Source organism: Rattus norvegicus, chromosome 17, assembly GCF_021556685.1.
Source record: "Rattus norvegicus strain SHRSP/BbbUtx chromosome 17, alternate assembly SHRSP_T2T, whole genome shotgun sequence".
Classification (NCBI taxonomy): domain Eukaryota; kingdom Metazoa; phylum Chordata; class Mammalia; order Rodentia; family Muridae; genus Rattus; species Rattus norvegicus.
The window spans coordinates 32851373-32873833 of NC_141550.1; the positions used below are offsets into that span (position 1 = coordinate 32851373).

General features: G+C 42.4%; 1 long non-coding RNA gene across 1 annotated transcript in view; it reads left to right on the top strand.

Annotated features, from left to right (window-relative positions):
- LOC148000111 (uncharacterized) overlaps nucleotides 1-8920 on the top strand; it is a 29113-nt gene extending 20193 nt beyond the window's left edge. Inside the window, exon 3 of the long non-coding RNA XR_015641269.1 lies at nucleotides 8388-8920. This is a non-coding gene — a long non-coding RNA (uncharacterized LOC148000111). The remainder of the gene's footprint in view (nucleotides 1-8387) is intronic.
- Nucleotides 8921-22461: the final 13541 nt, after the last annotated feature.

Consider the following 22461-nt stretch of genomic DNA (forward strand, 5'->3'; position numbering starts at 1 on the left):
TTCCATTCATATCTGTGTTTGTTTTTGTGACAGTAATGTATATATCTGTAGTACAGATTGAAGTCGGGATGGTGACAACTTTGTAATATTCTTTTTGTTCCAGATTGCTTTGCCCTGCTGAGGTCTTTTATGCTTCTATATAAATTTTAAAAATTTTGGAAGAGGGGTTATTTATATAAAAAGTGATGTTGGGATTTTGATAAAGAGTGAATTGAATTCATAGACTGCTTTTGCTAGTATAGCCATTTTCACAATATTAATTCTAATCCACGAACCTGGGAGATCCTTTCATCGTCTATTGTAATATGTTACTTTCTTTATTTTTTCAGTGGATTGAAGTTTACATTGTAGAGGTCTTTGACTTCCTGGGCTACCTTTACCTTTAGATATTTTTGAAATTGTGAATGGAATTGTTTTTTCTGATTTCTGTCTCAGCATGTTTGTTATTGATATATGAGAAAGCTACTAATTTCGGTGTCTTAATTTTGTATCTTTCCACATTGTTGTACCTGTTCATCAAGTCTAAGTGTTTTCTGATGGGATCTTTAGAGTCTCTTATGTATAGGCTCATATCATCTGTAAATAAATATTCTTTCCTGTTTGTATCTCTTTTATTTTCTTGTCTTGTCTTACTGCTGTAGCTGAGACTCCAAACTCTGTATTGAACATGAGTGGAGAGAATGTACCGCCCTATCTTCCTGATTTTAAGGGAAATGCTTTGAGTTTTCTCCTATTCAGTAGAATGTTAGTTGTAAGCTTACTGTGTAAATTCTTTATTATGCTAGATATGATACAGGATTAGCTTAGTTATCAATGACTTAACAGCTAAAAACCACATATAAGTGAATACATACCTTATTTATCTTTTTGGGTCTGGGTTACTTAGGATGTTTTTTCTAGTTCCATCCATTCACCTGTGACTTTTATGATTTCCTTGCCACATTTTTAAAAACCTCTGAGTAATACCCTATTATGCAAATGTACCAAGTTTTCTTTATTTTTCCTTTGAAAGGCATCAAGGTCATTTCCAAATTCTGGTACTATGAGTAGAGCAGCAATGAACATGATTGAGCAAAACTTTAATGTGCTAAAATGATGCGATCTTTCGGTATATGCCCAAGAGTGGGCTAGCAGGATCTTTTTTTTTTTAATCTTATGTTTCAATTGTTATTCCCCTCCTGGCCAACATCCCCCTAACCCCTCCCCTCCCCTTCTATATGGGCTTCCCCTCCCCATCCTCCCCCCATTACCACCCTCCCCCCAACAATCACATTCACTGGGGGTTCAGTCTTGGCAGGACCAAGGGATTCCTCTTCCACTGGTGCTCTTACTAGGCTATTCATTGCTACCTATGAGGTTGGAGCCCAGGGTCAGTCCATGTATAGTCCTTGGGTAGTGGCTTAGTCCCTGGAAGCTCTGGTTGCTTGGCATTGTTGTTCATATGGGGTCTCGAGCCCCTTCAAGCTCTTCTAGTCCTTTCTCTGATTCCTTCAACGGGGGTCCCGTTCTCAGTTCAGTGGTTTGCTGCTGGCATTCACCTCTGTATTTGCTGTATTCTGGGTGTGTCTCTCAGGAGAGATCTACATCCAGTTCCTGTCAGCCTGCACTTCTTTGCTTCATCCATCTTATCTACTTTGGTGACTGTATATGTATGGGCCACATGTGGGGCAGGCTCTGAATGGGTGTTCCTTCAGCCTCTGTTCTAAACTTTGCCTCCCTATTCCCTCCCAAGGGTATTCTTGTTCCCCTTTTAAAGAAGGAGTGAAGCATTCACATTTTGGTCATCCTTCTTGAGTTTCATGTGTTTTGTGCATCTAGGGTAATTCAAGCATTTGGGCTAATAGCCACTTATCAATGAGTGCATACCTAATGTGTGTTTTTCTGTGATTGAGTTACCTCGCTCAGGATGATATTTTCCAGTTCCATTCATTTGCCTATGAATTTCATAAAGTCATTGTTTTTGATAGCTGAGTAATATTCCATTGTGTAGATGTACCACATTTTCTGTATCCATTCCTCTGTTGAAGGGCATCTGGGTTCTTTCCAGCTTCTGGCTATTATAAACAAGGCTGCTATGAACATAGTGGAGCACGTGTCTTTGTTATATGTTGGGGCATCTTTTGGGTATATGCCCAAGAGAGGTATAGCTGGATCCTCAGGCAGTTCAATGTCCAATTTTCTGAGGAACCTCCAGACTGATTTCCAGAATGGTTGTACCAGTCTGCAATCCCACCAACAATGGAGGAGTGTTCCTCTTTCTCCACATCCTCACCAGTATTTGCTGAGATTTTGATCTTAGCCATTCTCACTGGTGTGAGGTGAAATCTCAGGGTTGTTTTGACTTGCATTTCCCTTATGACTAAAGATGCTGGACATTTCTTTAGGTGTTTCTCAGCCATTCAGCATTTCTCAACTGTGAATTCTTTGTTTAGCTCTGAACCTCATTTTTTAATAGGGTTATTTGTCTCCCTGTGGTCTAACTTCTTGAGTTCTTTGTACATTTTGGATATAAGGCCTCTATCTGTTGTAGGATTGGTAAAGATCTTTTCCCAATCTGTTGGTTGCCTTTTTGTCCTAACCACAGTGTTCTTTGCCTTACAGAAGCTTTGCAGTTTTATGAGATCCCATTTGGAGATTCTTGATCTTAGAGCATAAGCCATTGGTGTTTTGTTCAGGAAATTTTCTCCGGTGCCCATGTGTTCGAGATGCTTCCCCACTTTTTCTTCTATTAGTTTGAGTGTATCTGGTTTGATGTGGAGGTCCTTGATCCACTTGAACTTAAGATTTGTACAGGGTGATAGGAATGGATCGATCTGCATTCTTCTACATGTTGACCTCCAGTTGAACCAGCACCATTTGCTGAAAATGCTATCTTTTTTCCATTGGATGGTTTTGGCTCCTTTGTCAAAAATCAAGTGACCATAGGTGTGTGGGTTTATTTCTGGGTCTTCAATTCTATTCCACTGGTTTATCTGTCTGTCTCTGTACCAATACCATGCAGTTTTTTTTTTTTATTACTATTGCTGTGTAATACTGCTTGAGTTCAGGGATAGTGATTCCTCCAGAAGTCCTTTTATTGTTGAGGATAGTTTTAGCTATCCTGGGTTTTTTGTTATTCCAGAGGAATTTGCAAATTGTTCTGTCTAACTCTCTGAAAAATTGGATTGGTATTTTGATGGGGATTGCATTGAATCTGTAGATCGCTTTTGGTAATATGGCCATTTTTACTATGTTAATCCTGCCAATCCATGAGCATGGGAGATCTTTCCATCTTCTGAGGTCTTCTTCAATTTCTTTCATCAGAGGCTTGAAGTTCTTATCATACAGATCTTTTACTTGCTTGGTTAAAATCACACCGAGGTATTTTGTATTATTTGGGACTATTATGAAGGGTGTCATTTCCCTAATTTCTTTCTCGGCTTGTTTCTTTTTTTTGTAGAGGAAGGCTACTGATTTATTTGAGTTAATTTTATACCCAGCCACTTTGCTGAAGGTGTTTATCAAGTTTAGTAGTTCTCTGGTGGAACTTTTGCGATCACTTAAATATACTATCATATCATTTACAAGTAGTGATATTTTGACTTCTTTTCCAATCTGTATCCCCTTGACCTCCTTTTGTTGTCTGATTGCTCTGGCTAGAACTTCAAGAACTATATTGAATAAGTAGGGAGAGAATGGGCAGCCTTGTCTAGTCCCTAATTTTAGTGGGATTGCTTCAAGTTTCTCTCCATTTAGTTTAATGTTAGCGACTGGTTTGCTGTATATGGCTTTTACTATGTTTAGGTATGGGCCTTGAATTCCTATTCTTTCCAGGACTTTTATCATGAAGGGGTGTTGAATTCTGTCAAATGCTTTCCCAGCATCTAATGAAATGATCATGTGGTTTTGTTCTTTCAGTTTGTTTATATAATGGATCACGTTGATGGTTTTCCGTATATTAAACCATCCCTGCATGCCTGGGATGAAGCCTACTTGATCATGGTGGGTGATTGTTTTGATGTGCTCTTGGATTCGGTTTGCCAGAATTTTATTGAGTATTTTTGCGTCGATATTCATAAGGGAAATTGGTCTGAAGTTCTCTTTCTTTGTTGGGTCTTTGTGTGGTTTAGGTATAAGAGTAATTGTGGCTTCATAGAAGGAATTCGGTAGTGCTCCATCTGTTTCAAATTTGTGGAATAGTTTGGATAATATTGGTATGAGGTCTTCTATGAAGGTCTGATAGAATTCTGCACTAAACCCGTCTGGACCTGGGCTCTTTTTGGTTGGGAGACCTTTAATGACTGCTTCTATTTCCTTAGAGTTATGGGGTTGTTTAACTGGTTTACCTGTTCTTGATTTAACTTCAGTACCTGGTATCTGTCTAGGAAATTGTCCATTTCCTGCAGATATTCAAGGTTTGTTGAATATAGGCTTTTGTTGTAGGATCTGATGATTTTTTTGAATTTCCTCTGATTCTGTAGTTATGTCTCCCATTTCATTTCTGATTTTGTTAATTTGGACACACTCTCTGTGTCCTCTCGTTAGTCTGGCTAAGAGTTTATCTATCTTGTTGACGTTCTCAAAGAACCAACTTTTGGTTCTGTTGATGGTTTCTATGGTCCTTTTTGTTTCTACTTGGTTGATTTCACCTCTGAGTTTGATTATTTCCTGCCTTCTACTCCTCCTGAGTGTATTTGCTTGTTTTTGTTCTAGAGCTTTTAAGGCTAGATGGATCTTGACATAGATCTATTCTCATTTTCCTGAGGAATGACCACACTGATTTCTATAGTTTTTTTTAATAAAATCAAACTGGATAATATTTGTTCCTTGGTGGCATGAGTTTTGAACTTTTTGTTCTTTCTGTGATATTTCATATAGCAAACTATGATACTTGGGTAGGCATCATTTGTAACTCTGGTTCAAACGTTAAACCAGATATGAGGTGGGCATTGCATCAGGGGAGGTTAAAGCAGTTACTGTTTGCTTGAGTTTCTGGCAGGGCTGTGTAATGTGGAGCAGTAACTTCTCAGTTTCCTCCTACATGCACTCTTGGCTCAGTTATGTTCTACTGGTGAGGGGAGGGTAGTGCCTTCCTTACCTGTGGTTCCTACTGACCTTAGAAGCAGCCTGGGAAGTTACTGCCTCAGCCCTTTTCCTCTCTGCCCAGAGGAGAGTGTTGGGACTCTGGTTGCAGCTTTTCCCTTCAAGGATGTGCAAGTTTATGGTTGCGAGGGGAGGGCTTAAGCCATTGTTAGGCAGTTCCCACCGACCTCAGCAAAACCTCACATTTTGGTTTTCAGTTCCTGGGTGTCATGTTTAATTATTTTTCTGGTACTTGGTCATCTAGCTAACTATTCATGGAGGGAGGGAGGGAGAGAGGGGAAGGGGGAGGGGAGGGTAAGGGAGGGGAGGGAGGGAGGAAGAGAGAGAGAGAGAGAGAGAGAGAGAGAGAGAGAGAGAGAGAGAGAGAGAGAGTTAGTTCAGGAGGGGGGACAGCTGAGCTAAGTGAGAAAAGCGGGCTGCTGGCCACTTGCCAACACTTGGTGGCAACTTGAATTTGTCATAGATGATAACACAGAAGTATATAGCTGAGGCACAGGGTACTCATCAGAAGGCGGAGCCAATGGAAGATGAGACAGGTGAGGTAGATAAGGGCTAATGGGAAAGAGCTTACATAGCTTCCTGAAATACAGGGTGCTGTAGCTGGCTTCAGGCCCAGAGTGAGATGCTGCCATCCACAGGTTTATGTGACACCATTACGCCCAAGTAACCTTATCTAGGGAGAAACCTTAAGCAAGGCCTCTGCTCTGGCTGTCTGCTTATCATGTGGCAACGGGCAGGTTATCCAAGGTATTGAAGAGGGCAGCTGTGTCATGCCTACCATCCACTTGAAATGGGTAGCACTCTCTGAAAGTGAGCATTGTTCTAGGGAAGAAGTTGCACAGAGGAATTGCCTGATTGCTAGCACGCTGGATTCATGCCCCTCTAATCAGACCCTGCAGGTGCAACTGGTTTGCAGGAAGGAATTCATGCTTGGGTGCAAGCTTTCTGACTGCAGAACACTGAAGAAAAATGAAGATGAGTTGAACATCTGGAAGGGTCTCTTAGATATTTGGTGATGTCAAGCCTAGGGAAATGTATTTCCCTTCCCATTATTATATAAACACTGTGTTTACAATGTCTTTGAATCTATTTCACAATTTTTAAAGCTTCTTGTTGTTGGGAAATTCTCAAGCTCTGAAGGCTGTGAACAGAAAAACCAAGAGACAGTGGCACTCACAAAAGGAGCTTTGTGGTGTCCTTTTTGCTTTTTGAGGTGACAGTATGATGGTGTGGTGGGCCATATGTAGAGAAGAGTGTATATGTGATATTAGTATTTAATGACAAAGATTGCCATTCCATCCTCTTAAATATTTTAAAAGTTTAAATATAGTACATTTATACAACAAGCGGAGTACATGAGAGCAATGGTATCCTTTTCTTTATCATTTTTGGAAACCCAAGCTCCTGTCTTTCAGCAATAATAGGTTATTGTGAAGAACACTCACCCTGTCCATGATACAGAATACTGTCTTTTGTCCTTTCAATGTAACTGTGTTTTGTGGCACCTGACATCCAAACAGCTCCCTCTATCCCACAAACCTTTCTCAGCTTCTCGTACATCTTATTCTACTCATATATTTAAATAACCATTACATATTCATATATTTAAATACTCACTATATACTCATATTTGAATACTCATTATATACTTATATATTTAAAACATCTACATATAAGAGAGAACATGGAACATTTTTCACTTAAGGGTATATTAGGATTCTCTAAGGAGCAGAGCTAATAGAATGAACTAAGGTATACATGTATATATATGTATATATGTATATAATATATATGTAAATATATGAGCATATATATACACATATATATGCACATATATGAAAGGGATTTATTAGAGTGGCTTATGAGCTGTGGTCTCAGTAGACCAAAAAGTGCTGCCTCCTGACAGAAAGGCCAAAGTCCAGTAGTTGTTTAGTCCCAGTCAGGTGCTGAAGTCTCAGGGAGGTCTTAGACAGATGCCAGCCTTCAGTTCTCATTGGAATCCCAAAGAAGCAGGTTCTAACATCAGGCAAGCAACAGGAGGGGACAGATGCCTGTGGGAATGAGGGTCAGCAGAAGGAAAAGCACAAGCTTTCTTTATCCATGTCCTTTTACGTAGTCTGCTACCAGAAGGTGTTGCCCAGATTTAGGGTGAATCTTCTGACCTCAAATGATCTGGATTTTGACTGAGTCTCCTACCTCAAATGAACCGACCAAGAAAAGTTTCTCACAGCTGTGTCCACCTACTTGGGTTTTAGTTGCATCCAGTCAAGTTGACAGTTGAAATTAGCCATCACACTCAATATCCTCCAGTTCCTTTAATGGTCCTCGAAATGCTACAGAACAATTAGTTTTATGACCGAATATTACTCTTGTGTTATCCTATATTCTTGTCATTCATTTGTCAATGGAAAGCCATCTAGGCTGGTTTGATACTGTAGCCACTGTGTACAATGTAACTGATAGAATGTGCATGGAGACATCTCTTTGATATGCTGATACTTCAAAAGACAAATTTTATGGCTGGAGGCACAGTCTGCAGTCGGGGTGGGTTAGCATGCAAGCATCAGGCAGGGAATGAATTCTATCCCTTCCTGTGGATGGGTATTTGTTGGTGAATTTGTCCCAACTGGTCCTTAGAATATAGTTCTAAGAGGGATGTTAAATGGCATTTTGTGAGTCTTTGACTGTTAAGGAGCAATAGTGAAGACGTGATGTCCACAACCCTATTCTGTATCGCACAGATGTTTTAAATTCTGGAGGAGAACATGCTTCTTTTGTTGTTCATAGTACGATGTTTAAAGATGTAAGTTGTCAAACCATGTCTAGCAACCCAATTTTTCCCCCTGCATTTTTTTTTAAGTTTAGAAATTGGTCAAATAATAAATTAACCACTGACTTACGAGAACACGTCAATCTCTATGGGTAAATGCTCTGACTTAGTTTGCTTTTTATTGCTATTATGACCAAAAACATCATAAGGAAGAAAGGGTTTATTTGGCTTTCATATCTTAACCACAGTCCATCACTGAGGGAAGCCAAGACAGGAATTCAAGCAGCGCAGGAACTTGGAGGTAGGAATTGATGCAGAAATCATGAAGGAAGCTATGTTCTGGCTTTATCTTTTTGTTTACTCAGCTACCGTTCTTAAACACCCAGGACCACCTACCTGCTCCAGGGGTGACACCACCCAAAGTGGCCTGTGCTCTTCTATACCAGTTATTAATCAAGAAAATGCCCTGGCATTGCCTACTGACAATCTGATAGAGATATTTTATTAACCAATATTTCTTTTTGTTTGTGTCAAGTTGACCTGAAAACAGAAAAACAAAAAAGAAAAATCAGCAACAAAAATATCCAGACAACAACAACAACAACAACAACAACAACAACAACAACAGATTCCTCTACTCAGCAGGCTACACTCTCACCATGGCTGGCTTCCCCTCACCAATCTAACAGTGACTTAGTGAATGCCACCGTACTGGAGAGCTTCCAAGGCACACTATTCCAAAGGAGTAGTGGCACACAGTAGCATTTCCATGATGTGAAGAAAGCATGGAAATTTGGAACAAAAAAAAAGTATGTTGCAAAAAAGGAGACAAAAGGTAGCAGTATGCGCCTGTTTCAGAGGGAGAGGCAAGCATATGAAAAGAGAAAGATACAGAGGTAGATAGTAAATGGAAGTTGAAGTGGAACCAGCCATCCTGTCCAAAAGGTCAGGTCATTCTGCGACGTTCAATGACCTGCTGAAGCATGTCCTGCCCAGCCTGCCAGCCTGTCTTGTGGGAGTTCTGACATGTAAGTGTTTCTTACCACACTAAACCTTCTGCAGTGCCTCAATTGCTGAGTTGGTTTTTGTCTTGTTCCTGTTAAACAAGGAGCGTTGAAATGGTCTCTTCTCACCTCACTTTGACTTCATGATGTATGCCATTTATATCTCAGCTCAAACCATGCGATGCTGAGCTACATTTCCTCTCCCTCCCTTCCCCTTCCCTCCCTCTCTGACACTGAACCCAGGGCCTCACACACCTTAGCCAACACTTTGCTGCTGAGATACCTCCCTAGACCTTTTTTTTCCCAGAGAATCAATCACTAAAGTTGCTCAGGCTGGTCTTGAACTCACTCTACAAACAGGCCTTGAAGGCATGAAGTTCCTGCCACAACCTCCTGGGTAACTAAGGCTACAATTCTGTGCCACCAGGTCAAAGGGCAAGGAAAATTTATACTGTCCAAAATATACAGAAGAGCTGGTGCCACATGGCCATAGAATTGCTGTAGTTACTGTTTAATGAAAAACAGAACAGCTGAGCTTTCCCACAGCCCTGAAGTCTTTCCCAGGCTGGACTCCTCTCTTCTTTCTCTTTTCATATGCTTGCATATCCCTCTGAAAGAGACACGTGCTCCTACTTTTTTCTCCTTTCTGTTTCTTGATACTACTCTGATTAAAGTGTGAAGTATGCTTACTTAAGGGTAGGACTAGAAGAGATATAGGAAGACCCAGGTACTCATCAGGGGCTCCACCAGATTTCAAGAATGTTAGTGAGACAGAAGGATTCTGGAGTTCACTGTGGGACTCAAGACCCTTGACCCAGGCTCATGCAGTCTCCCCTACCGCTAGTTACCTTAAGTCTGATGATGAGGGCAGCCATCACTGCCCCTTGCCTATTTATCCTCTTTATTACGTGGGGTTAATGCCACCATGAAATGACTGTCCACTGGAATAACTAGGATGACATTGAAGAAGCCTCATGTAACCTGTCCATATTAGTGTCTTTCCTCCATGATAGATTGGTAAAAGTGAACGGCACTATGCAGCCACTATGCAGCATTCGCTTGTGCATGATGTAATCTCTTAAAATCTAGGTTCAAGAAGAAAGACACATGAATAAAGAGGGCACACAGGTTTTATAACAAGTAAGAAGTCAGAGGAAGTGATGCCGAAGGGAATTTGGGCTGAAAGAGAAAAGAGTGTCACCCTCAGGGATGGTGACTGTCATGGCTCAGAGGAGACATGGATGCTGATGTCTGTTTCCCATCCTGCTCCCTGAGAGTGTGTGTGTGTGTGTGTGTGTGTGTGTGTGTGTGTGTGTCTGTGATTATATGTGATGAATGTGATGTGTGAATGTGATATGTGTGTGTGTGTGTGAGTGTGGTATGTGTGTGTGTGAATGTGATGTGTGTGTATGTGTGTATGTGTGCATGTGTGTGTGCGTGTGTGTGTGTGAATGTGATGTGTGTGTGTGTGTGTCTGTGTGTGTGTGTGTGTGTGTGTGTGTGTGTGAAAAGCTGAGTATGAACATACTGTTTGGGTGACAGGGTCTGTCTCCCTTGAGTTCTTGAACTTTTTAATGAAATTCTACCAAAATTCTCTCTTTCTAAAATGTTCATTTTTCTGAGACAGGATCTGACTGTGTAGCTCAGGCTGGCTTTAAAATCTATATCCTCCTGCCTCAGCCTCCCTAGTGCTGAGATTACAGTTGTTCAGTTGTGAAGGTTAACCACCATGGCTGGCTCTCTCTCTATCATATATATGGATGCTACAACTTAAAGAAACCCTAGTAAGTTGAAAATATCAAAAGCGAAGCCATTTACAACTCCCACATATAGTTTTGGCATATAATATCACTGCTTAGCCTGCCAACCTCAAATGTTTACATTAGCTGAGAGTTGTGCAAACTCATCTGACACAAAGTTCACTTTAGGGAGGGGAAACGCTTGGTCCTGTGAAGGCTTGACGCCCCATCATGAGGTGGGAGTGGGTGGATGGTGGGTGAGCACCCTCATAGAAGCAGTGGGAGGGGAGATGGGATAAGGGGTTTGTGGAAGGGGAACTGAGAAGGGAGATAACATTTGAAATGTAAATAAATAAAATAACCAATAAAATGTTAAAAAAATCACGAAGTTAATTTTACAAGAAAGGCACTGAGCTTTCTACTTTATAGTAAGTCCTAGAACACTGCACCAAGATGAGGACAGAGGCAGGAGTCACGCTCACACTAGCAGACGACAGGAATGTTAAATCAAACCACCCTGTAAAATGCCATCTCTGAGAGGAGAAATGGAAGCAACGTTATCCACATTCCCATAGCTTGTAAGCAAGCGGCAGGCCCCAGCGCCTACTGTGTGTGCTAATGAAATAACTGCTACCCTCTCCTGGGTGCCTCTTTGCTGGGGATGGTCATGTTTTCCTGTGACAATGAAGCAGCTGGGGTCAAGCTTGCCAAATAAACTAGAAAGCTGAACTCCATGTTCTTGCCACTGGGCATTATGGCCTTTTGTTCTAAGCAAAGCTGACCCCAACCGGAGATTTCTCAAGTGCTCGGCTAAGTCATAAAAGGCCATCGAATGATCAGCTACACTCAGGGAGCTCCTTGATTCCCTGTGACTGCAAACCTGCTCGTATCTTTAAAAATTCCTTTGGTTACACTCACTGCGGAACTCTTTATTGCTGGGTCTATTTACAGCCATAAGTTTCAATGGAGGCCCTGATTATTTTCAAAGAAATGCACGGTGCATATTTGTCTAATGGGCCAGACAATGACTAAGAAACAAACTACATAAAGATTATTACATGGACTTAGCGTGTGTTCAAGTCCTGTGACTCACCGGCAGGTTGTTTGTGTTGCATTTATGGGCAGAGATACTTTAAGAAAACATTTTGTAGAACAGAGATTGTGTAAGCATGCCAGTCCAGGGGAACCTTTGCCAAATGTCTGGCCCGGGCCCAGCCGAGAGCTGTTGGAGTCGGTTGTGTGCCGGGTTTTCTGAGCTTCCTCCTGGCAGCCTCACCTAACAGAACTAAATGCCTGGGAGAAGAGAAGCCATTGCTTCAGGCAAAGCACAGCATCTTACGAAGCACCTTAGACTCCAGTGGATGAGAAGTGGCAATATTTATGGTGACTGAGAGGCCAAGTTAGGAAGGACACATTTTGTAACATTGAGGTGGCAGTGTGTAGGAAGTGTCCACGATATCCATAGAGAATTAGCAAATAACAGCGGATGTAACACTTTTTAATTTGTTTTTTTATTTCTGAGTAGAATCTCACTGGATAGCTAAGGCTGACACTGAGTTGGTAATCTTTCTTCCTTGGTCAGGGATTGCAGTTTCACTGTCATAAATTGCTAACTTGTTAAAAAATTAAGTGTGTGTGTGTGTTGTATGTGTGTGTTGTGTGTGTGTGTGTTGTGTGTGTTGTATGTATGTGTTGTGTGTGTATTGTGTGTGTTGTGTGTGTTGTGTGTGTTGTGTGTGTTGTATGTGTGTGTGGTGTGTGTGTGTGTGTGGTGTGTGTGTGTTGTATGTGTGTGTTGTGTGTGTTGTGTGTGTTGTATGTGTGTGTGGTGTGTGTGTGTGTGTGTGTGGTGTGTGTGTGTGTGTGTGTGTGTGTGTGTGTGTGTGCACGTGCGTGAGTGCACCATGGCACACATATGGAGTTCAGAGAACAATTTCTGGGATTCGTTTCTATCTTTCTAACACTTTCTACCACATAGGTTCTGAGGTTCCAACTCAGGAGGTCGGACTTGGAAGCAAATGCCTTTACCTGCTGAGCCATAGATCATGCAACTTGCAATTTATTCATTGGAAAGCACGAAGTTCAGTGGAGTGGAATTTAATATGTGTACTTGACTGCAAACCTCAGTTCTCCATCCTGTACAACTGAAACTCTTGAGTTTACTGAGCACCCCCTGTCCCCAACCCCAGTCCCAACCACATTCTGCTTTCTGCCTATGCAGTTGGTAGTTTCTAGGACTTCACAAAAGTCTAATCATGCAGAATTTGTCATTTTTGTGACGGGCTTAGGTCACTTAGCATCATGTCCTCAAAGTTCACCCATGTCATAGCATGGGGCTGAGCTTCCTCCCTAATTATTTTTCTTTTCAAGAGCTGAGAACTGAACCCAGGACCTTGCCCTTCCTAGGCAAGCACGTTCCCACTGAGCTAAACCTCCAGCCTCTAATTACTTTTCCTTTGTGCACCAAGAATGAAGTCAGCATTCTAATGCAGCTAACTTTAGCTCTTTGTTTTTTTTTCTTTCCCCCTTTAAAGATGGGCTCTCCTTATGTAAACCAGGATGGCCTCCAACTTGAGACCCTTATGCCTCATTCCCGAGTGCTGGAATCTACCATCATGGCCAATATTCAACTTGAATTTTATGTAAGAAAATACTCTTGAGATTTTTGTAGGATTGGCAAATACTAAAATGGAGGCCCCTCAGGCTCTAATTTATTTGTCTTCCCGACTCTAATCTCTCCACCTCAGAGAGGGGCTGGAATTGCTCTCACTCAAGAACAGTGCTCAGACAGGCAGCTCCCAGTATTGGGTGGATAGGCTCTGAGACAAAAATTTGGAAAAGTTGACAATTACAAAGTTCAATCTCTCCCCCCACTCCCCTGCCCTCATGCAGGGTTTCCCAGGCCTCTCACTTGTGAACTTCTTTCCCTTGATCATTGTTTAGCAGTTTTATGTGGGTGCTGCTCCTGTGTCAAGCACAGTGGTCTAACCTTTCCTTTACATTGAACAATACTGCTTGCCATATACATTTTGTAGCACGCTCACTACTGGAAGACTTAACTAACAGCTCTGTGGTGTTGTAGTTACAACTTCTTCATGCCATGTGTGCTGTATGTGTCGTTTCTGACTCTCCATCCTCCTGAGGGATGAAGTGCTGTGGCAAAGAGACTGGAACCCAGAACACTTGAACAATCTGTGCAAGGACTTGACCCCTACTTTACAATAGGGACCAATACCCAAGACTCTTGGAGTTAAATTCTGAAGTTTTCCAAATTTTCTTCCTTATCTTTGTCCTGGAAAAAACCCATATCTTTGATTTTTAAAAAAAATGAATTTTAGTGCTGGCAGCATTGACTAAATCCGTCAGCTTCTTAAAGTTTGAGTGTTTAAGCAGTGAGGAGTGGGTTAAAGTCTGGGCCTATGTATGTTAGTACAGACTAAGTAATCTACATAATCCTGCTTTGAAAAGCATACCATATGTGTAGTACTATTTGGGTTCACTCTAAATATCAATATTTGTTAGAATGAAACAAGACCTCATTGGTTTCTTTGTTTTGTTCCTCTCAACTGGATTCAACACACAGAGTTGACATTTCACATCCTCAGTTACACCATGTCAGTCATGTCCCTCAGTTACCAAAGGGATGGTGTTGCCTTAAGAAATCCACCAGTGGCATGTCCCTAGTAGCCACCACCCCAAAATGGCCTCACCTCTCCTAATTTCTTGCTGAGGGACTTGGTAAAGGATAGCAACACCTGGGGACACATTGGCCATTGTCTCCATAGTACTGGTGATCATCCCACCTGTACACTAAAGAATGATGACCACACTAATATTCATGCAACAAAACACTTAAGCTACATAAAAGGAGCCCCTCGGGGTCAAAGCAGAAACTAGAGTCCGGCTCGTAAGGATTTTAGATATACTTCCCATCGTGGAATTTTGTACATAATAGCACTTAGCCTGGTGTCACATCACCGTGATGGGGGAAGGGGCTGCTGGCAAGGCCACATGCATTAGCTAAGAGCAGTCAGTATCAGGTCTCTGAATGAACCGGGATGAGTTGAATGGGATGCTTGCTATCTATGCTCAAGTCCTTCTGCCATATGAGTTTATTCCATGGTACAGTGGACCCCCCAAAATACCCAAAACAATGGTTTCTGGTGAAATCTGGAGCAAGCGAGGCCTTCAGAGACTGCCTTGGAGGACAGAGTGGGTGAGTTGGGCAATAGCCTGGAGCACTCCCTCCTCTTCCTCTGTCCTCCACAAGGCCCTGGTGGTGGGAAGTGCTGCTTTGCTCCTAGGAAACACTCACTCAAGCCCACTCCAGGGTATTTCAAGACCTCATGGTGCCCGTATATTTATGAACAACCCCACCCTGAAGTTATTTGCTGTTCTTTAAACTCTTATGTGGTAGAGTTGACAAGCTGGGCAGGGCCTGTCAGCCGATATTTGCCAGAGGCAGGGCAGTGGGGCATTTGCTCAAGTCTAGGTTCCCAGGCATAAGTCATGTTAAAGCAAATTCAGTTTCTTTAAACAGGGTCATCAAACTGGTAGGTCAAGGAAATGCCGCACCCATGGGGGGTTCAGCAAGGTGTTTGGCCCAGTCTCTTGTGACTATATGCTAGTGTACAAAATGGAGTGAAGGTATGTGGGCTAGAGGTCAGTGGTGGATGCCTGTACTTTTCTAATGGGTTCCGTGAACATGTCTGAGAAGGGTAGGTCACCATGGTGATCAGCAGCCTGGGGGAGACTGCTCTATGCCAGGAGACCTAACACTGTCCTGCTTTATGACAAATCACATTGGAAGGACTGTTAAAATCAAGATGTAAAGGATCTCACTGAATGAAGAGGAAAGGTTAAGTCCTTATTTTACATATAGATATATACACACACGGGGTGGGGGTTGTTGTTACAGGAAGGAACATAGGGCTTTGTGCATGTTTTCAATTGGGCTACTACTGAGCTACACACACAACCCTCTTTTATTATATGTTTTTAAGGTTTATAGTGTGTGTGTGTGTGTGTGTGTGTGTGTGTGTGTGTGTGTGTGTGTTAGAGAGAGAGAGAGGCAACAGAGAGAGGGAGAGAGAGAGAGAGAGAGAGAGAGAGAGAGAGAGAGAGAGAGAGAGAGACTCTATATTGCTTAGCTTCATCTTCAACTTCTGGGCTCAACATTTTCCTCTTTGCGGTGCAATTGCAAGTGTGTGCTCCTCCAGCTAACATGATGTTTTAATATAAATGAAATAAATATTTTACAACAATCAAGCAAATGAACATGCCCATCTTTGTGTGTATATTTGTGAATCTAGCACATAAAGAAATTTCTCAAAAAATGTCTCATATATAATATTATTACCTGTATTTCTTGTGTTGTTTTAAAATGGAATTTTATGAGCTAAATATAGAATCTCTTTATTGTATTCAAAGTTCCTAAGGGTGGAAGGTGGCTTAGAAGCAACAAACATAAAAATAAACAAGGGGTGTGGTAGAAGGTGGCCCTCATGTGTTTGCTCAATTCATCTTCGGTGATGTGGAGGAATGCGTCCTATGATACTGAGTGGCCTGTCTTCTCTGAGCTAACCAGTACTTCTAGGATAAAGCAGTACCCCTTGTTCATGCTTTTGTTTTCTACAGTTTCAGTTTCTTGATGTCAACCAAAGTCTGAAAACAATAAATTGTAAAGTATGTATTTTAGAAGAGAGATGGATCACATTTATTTATCTTTCATTATAACATATTGTTTTGATTGCTCTTATTTCATTAATATCTTATTATGCCTAGTCTATAAATTAAACTTTACCAGAGGGGAAAACATAATGGATATAGAGTTTGTACTAACCAGAGATTCAGATAGCCATTGGGGATCCTAGAATGCACCTCCTGAGGATGCTGGGGTGGATTGTGTTGACATTGAAATTTGGACATCTTGTTGACAAAAGTCAATGAGGCCTGAAGAGAGGCTTTGTGGAGAAGGATGGAGAAACTATAGGATACTCTTTTTCTGACTACCTGGCAAATAGACAAGAGAACACTAATGTTCTAGGCTCAGACATGCAAAGTAGTACTAAAGTAGAAACTAAGCGTGTGAACAGTGTGGAGAGATGTCCAAAAGCTAAATGGTTGCCCTGAGAATAAAGAAATGTGTGTGATGTCTTATCATCCAGAAAACCGGCCTATGTGTGGCTTAGGTATAACAGTAGGAACATATTCACTGCAGGTTTTTTAGACTAGGCAATGACACAAAGATGTGAGACTCTGAGTCCATGAGGAGTCTCGAGGATGTAACCCTGGGTAAGCCTGAGTGAACACTGCCGTTCCTCGGAGCTCATCTATTTCTTCTTCTGATGTGGAAGTTGGACAGGATTTCCTCCAAGGTTTCATGAATTCCTCCGTTGTTCTATCAGTAACACTGAGTACTGGGATATCTGCACAGTGCTGATCCCATTTCATGACACCAAGAACAGGGCTTAGGAAATGATGTGTTGACTGCCATGGGAAGAGGAACATCTTCCCATTAATGCATGGTTTCCAACAGGTTCATGCTATCATCTAGGGAGGGTGTGGTGGCAGAGCACGAGGTGAAGACTGTTTACATCATGCTGGACCAGACAAGTAAACAAACAAAAGGATTAATGGTGACCAACTTTCTCCTCTTTTATTCAGTTTGGGCTCCTCCATGGGATGGTGCTGCCCACACTCAAAGTGGTTTAGCTGCTTTCAATCAACCTTCTCTTTAAACTCTCTTACAGTCATGCCCAGAGGCACCTCAACCTCCGAGGAGATACTACAACCCATCAAGTTGATCCTGTAGACCAATCATCATAGGGTCCTCGTGTTCTCTAAACCTAGCCCCATTTGATCTGGATTGCTTTCTTCTATATTTTGATATTGGCTGCATCTGATCATGAGAATAGCCATCTTACATTTTGGCAAAGCTTATGTTAGCAGGAAAGATGAACAGAGACAACTCCAGAAAGTTTTAAGAAGTCCTTTCAGGTTTTTTGAGATATGGATCTTTCTGTCTTCTTGTTCTAACTGTCCTTCTGGGAGGCTGCTGTTTTGACTTTACTGTGTAGATTGTTTGACTCTCTTCATCAAAATTCAGCCCCTCGCTTGTGCTTACTGTTTTTGTACCCCCAGTGGAAGGACCAGAAGCATGAGACCTGACCAAGTCTATTTCTTGGAGCACTACCCTAAGGGTAGTCACAAGTGGGAGTCCAGAAAAACTAAAAACTTCTAACTGGATTAAAGTAGAGTAGGAACCAAGCAATAGCACAGGAAGAAATGTGGAGTGCTGATATGGGAAGAACACGAGTGAGTCAGGGATGAGGGTATGGATGTCCATGTGTGAGCGTGCATGCTCGTGTGCGCCGAGTGCGATCCTGGTAGTTTTAGTGTGGCCCTCCAAGTGGGTAGGGGTCGAGGTTGGATTAGACACACAGGAGAGGAAAGGCTGGATTAGATTCAGTTCTGAGTAGGTGTCAGCCAGGGCTGAGCTGTGATGTGAATGACTCTAGCAAGCTCTGTCCAGCTCAGTAGTGTCTGCACCAGTATCTACTACCTGTCTGGTTCTTCCTCACAACAGGAACTTGGAACAGGAACAGTAACATGGAACTTAGGCAGGAAGAAAGCTTCCCCTTGGTTCCCGGGGCCACTGAATGCCTCACAGGTGGTGCAGAAGGGCCTGTCTTTCTGATGAAATGTTAAATACACCACCTCTGGTGAAGCCACCAATGACAGGACTGAAACTTACCTTGTTTTAGAAGAAGTCAAATATCAGTACTTAAGTTGTCTGCTGAACTCAGCACCAGCTACAGTAAAAGACACAGTAAAGAGAAGCTTCTGGGTAAGGGTTGAGGAGGTTGTGTATGATATAGGTCTGCATTCTTTCCCTGTGAACATGTCTCTCTCCTGGTACTAAATGCTCCATGGGAGCCTCTTTCAAGGCTGTCGTTTATACAGCAGAGATGATCTGAGATGACAACAGCTCTCCTCAGCATGGGGAGACGCTGCTGAGAGTGCACACAGAAAGCCACAGCTTCAACTCAGCATGACGCATGGCTCAGAGAGGTTCACATATGGTGCCTCAACTGTTAGCACTCTTTCTGTTTTGCTATTCATGCTTAGAAATAGAAAAATAATTCTTCTTTCCCTACAGCATCTGTGACAACTCTTTTTAGGACCTGGATGTGTGGACATATAGGACGAAGAAGTATCTGACAAGTGGCCGGGATTCCTGACTTCCATTGTTTGCAACAGCATTTGTTTTGTCTCCGTAGCTCAAGTATTTGCAGGGCTCTGTCTTCTCAAATGTACCAGTCACGGGTGCAGACTTGGCTCAGTCAGAGTTGTCTGTTTCTAAAGGGGATAACCCAGAGTTGGGACACAGAGTGGGCCTTTTGAGAACTAGTCACTGGTTCCCCGCAGCACTGGAACGCACTCTCGGATACGCACAGACATAGATAGAAGAATGCTCACAGCAGTGTGTGTGCTCATGATGAGTAATGACAGAATGGCTCTCTTTTGACTATTTGATTATAAACAAAGGCAGCACATTGAGATTCCACACAAGTCTTGCTATACTTAATTGTCATGCATACTTTGGTCCATCTCTTAGACTGAATGGTAGTCACACTATGGATGTGAATCAAGAGATCATAGCTTCACTCTAAGGCCCTATTTCCTTCCTATTCCATTTTTACTAATAAAAAAATAATGCCCTACTGGGTCACATGACGGCTAAACGTTCTCTTGTCTTCCCAGCTAAGATGCTCTATACTTTGTGCCCTCTGGCATTGGTATTCTCAGAAGTCAGTGAACTTTGGTACGCCACATTCTGGGAACAATCATGCTGTTGCCTCCATGTAGCACAGACCCACAGATTAGAGGAAAATAGTTATTTTCTAGGAATCTTCCCAGAAGCAAATCTACCCTGCCCTTAGGAATGAAACCAGCAGGATTTTGTTACTTCAAAGAGGTGGAGGGGACCTAGAAATGGTATTGCAAAGGTTAGACAAGCATAGCCTTGGAGGTTAGAGATGTGGGGAAGATGCAGCTCAGGGAAAGCAAAAGGATGCTCTAGCTGTGGGCAGGCTCTCTAGGTGGGGAGAGCCCATGTAGGAGAAGGAAATTCAAGTTTACATCATGTCATGAATGAGTCCCCAGTGAGCACTCCCCTTCTGTCTCCTCTCTGCGATTGTGGTAGAACCTTCTTAAAAATAGTTCTGTCACTGAACAGTAATGTGATTTCCAATTTGGCACCTCAAACCCTGTATTAATTATGTTTCTATTGCTGTGATAAAATGTCATGACCAAGGCACCTCATGGATGAAATAATTATTTTGAGAGGAGTTCCAGAGGGGTAAGAACCCATCGCTGCTGGAAGGCACAGCGTCAAGACACAGGGATAATGGTAGCAGGAGCACTGAAAGCTCACACCTTCACACATGAGAACCAAGCAGAGCGTGAACTAGAAGTGGAGCCAGGCTTTAAGCTCTCAAAACTGCACCCCCTTTCCATGACACACTTTCTCCAACAAGCCTGCAGCTCCCCTTAGCCTCGGTCAACAGTGCTATCAACTGGGGAACAAATGCCTGAACCTTCGGGACACCACACACCCTCAGAATAGTCCCTGTGCACAAGGCTCCTTTGGGTGTTGGGAAAATGAGCACTGATGTGAGCAGGGATGACCCACGAGGGATGCAGCTCTCTGGATCCTTCCAAACATCCTCCCATTCCTTACTTCATTTTAAGAAATTAATTTACTTTTATGTGTGTATACATTTTGCCTGCATGCATGTCTGTGCACCACATACATGCTTGGTCTCTGCAGAGTGTATCAGAGTTACAGACAGTTGTTAGCTGCCATGGGGTATTGGGAATTGAACCCAGGTCCTCTGAATCAGCGGCCAGTGTTCTTAACTTCTGAGCTATCATTCTAACTTTCCCCCACTCCCATTCCTCACTTCAAATGCTCGCCGAGACAGTTACTGGCGAAGTGGTTAATTAGCTAGGCCTACCATAGACATTTATTCCCCCCTCACTGTTCCAGAGGCTAAAATCCAAAGTCAGTCATGTCTGGGTCCAGTTTTTTTCCCTGAGACCTTCGTCTTGTACTTTCAGACAGCATCCTGAGATAGTTTCTTGCATGGTCCGTATGTCCTAGGGAACTCTTATGAGGACACCAGTCACATTGGATCAGATTGTCTTGATTCACCTCATTTAGCATGAATTGCCTTGGTAAGGATTCTATCTTTGAACACCGTCACATTCTGTGGTACTGAGATCTGGGGCTTCAAAGAGTCTTAGGGACTGGACACCATTCAGTCCACAAAGTATGGTCAATCTTTGACTGTAGATGTGATGTGTGGTTAACAACTTATCTGACTGGCCTTCAAGCCTTCCACCAGCTCCATTCCCACTTTTGCTGTGACAGTCTGGCTGCTAAGTAGGGCACTAAATGGAGAAGAACTAGAGAGACAATTTAGCTTAATTTTTAGTAAAAGAATTCTCCAGCACACTCAAATGTAATACAGCTATTTACATGATTCAAATCATGGTTTCTTCTTTCTCTTTATGGCTAATCCTCCAATACAAACAAATACAGATGATGTTTTTCCTGTCAACAGTTGGTGAGCATTCAAGAGAACGAGAAATAAGAACTGGAGGGAGAGCTGGGTCAGGAATATTGTTGAACAGATTACATGTGAGGCAAGAGGTGGGCAGAGGCATCTTAAGGCTGGCAGAAACCCATTAACATAAAGAAGCACGTGTGAGATGTTACAGCTCCAATATCAGGAAAGAACGGTGTGATTGGATCATGGCATCTGCCGCCTGCTGCCTGGAATGGTCATTTGTTTTGTGTGTAATTTTTTTCTGGTGGCCTTAAAGAGTTCTTGAGAGATCTGTTGGAATGCTGAAATGAATGTGAGAGGTTCAGGCAAGGATTAAGACCCAGAATTCCCCTGCCTAGAGCACTGGGTTATCTTAGTGATTTGCCAAAGCAGAAAATGACCTGTTGGATGAGTGATCCAAAACGAAACATGACATGTGTATCCACACTAGATATTCTCAGCCATGACACTGCGGGCCAGCAAAAAGTAAGCCAACCACGACAAAAATAGGGAGGACAACAGAGTCTTCTTTCTGAATAGCTGTGGAGACAAGTGGTTCTGCCTGTTCTGCAGGTGGGAAACACGGGTCTGAATACTTCAAAGTCAAAGCTGTCCTTGGAGAGGGTGAGGGAAATGGAGAACTAGCCGTGTCCACCCATGTGTGTACGTGTGCATGCGATTCTTCATAGCATCCTGTCTCTAGGAGATTGTAGGTTTACTATTTCAAAATTGTGCACCTTACTTGGCAAGCAGATTATCAGTAGAAGATTTTGTTGTTGCTGTTTGCCTGTTTGTTTTCTAAAGGGAAAGAAAGAGTGGAGTTGCGTGGGCAGGGAGGATCTGGGAGGAGTTGAGGAGGAAAACTGTGATCAGAATATAGTTTATGAAGAAAATTGTAATTAAAAGAAGAAAAATAGCACTTCACATGAAGCACACACAATAAAGAGCAAACAGATTTCAAAGTGCCCTTTAAAACTTAGGCAGTTTCAGTACCCTTAATGACACATCCAGCCACTGGCGGACTCTTTAGTAGTGGGATGCTATGGTATATCAGTAGCGTGATTCTCATCTGAAGATGTTTCCATTATTTCAGTGACAGCTCCTTTCTGCCCCTCCCTGATGTTTCATCCTCTGGTGCAAGCAAGTATTAAAGATTGTTTTCTTTCTACCATTGGTGTACATTCAAGAACATGTATGTTTAAAACTTCAGTACCAACTTGAATATGGGAGGCTCACCTAGGAGGCTGAGG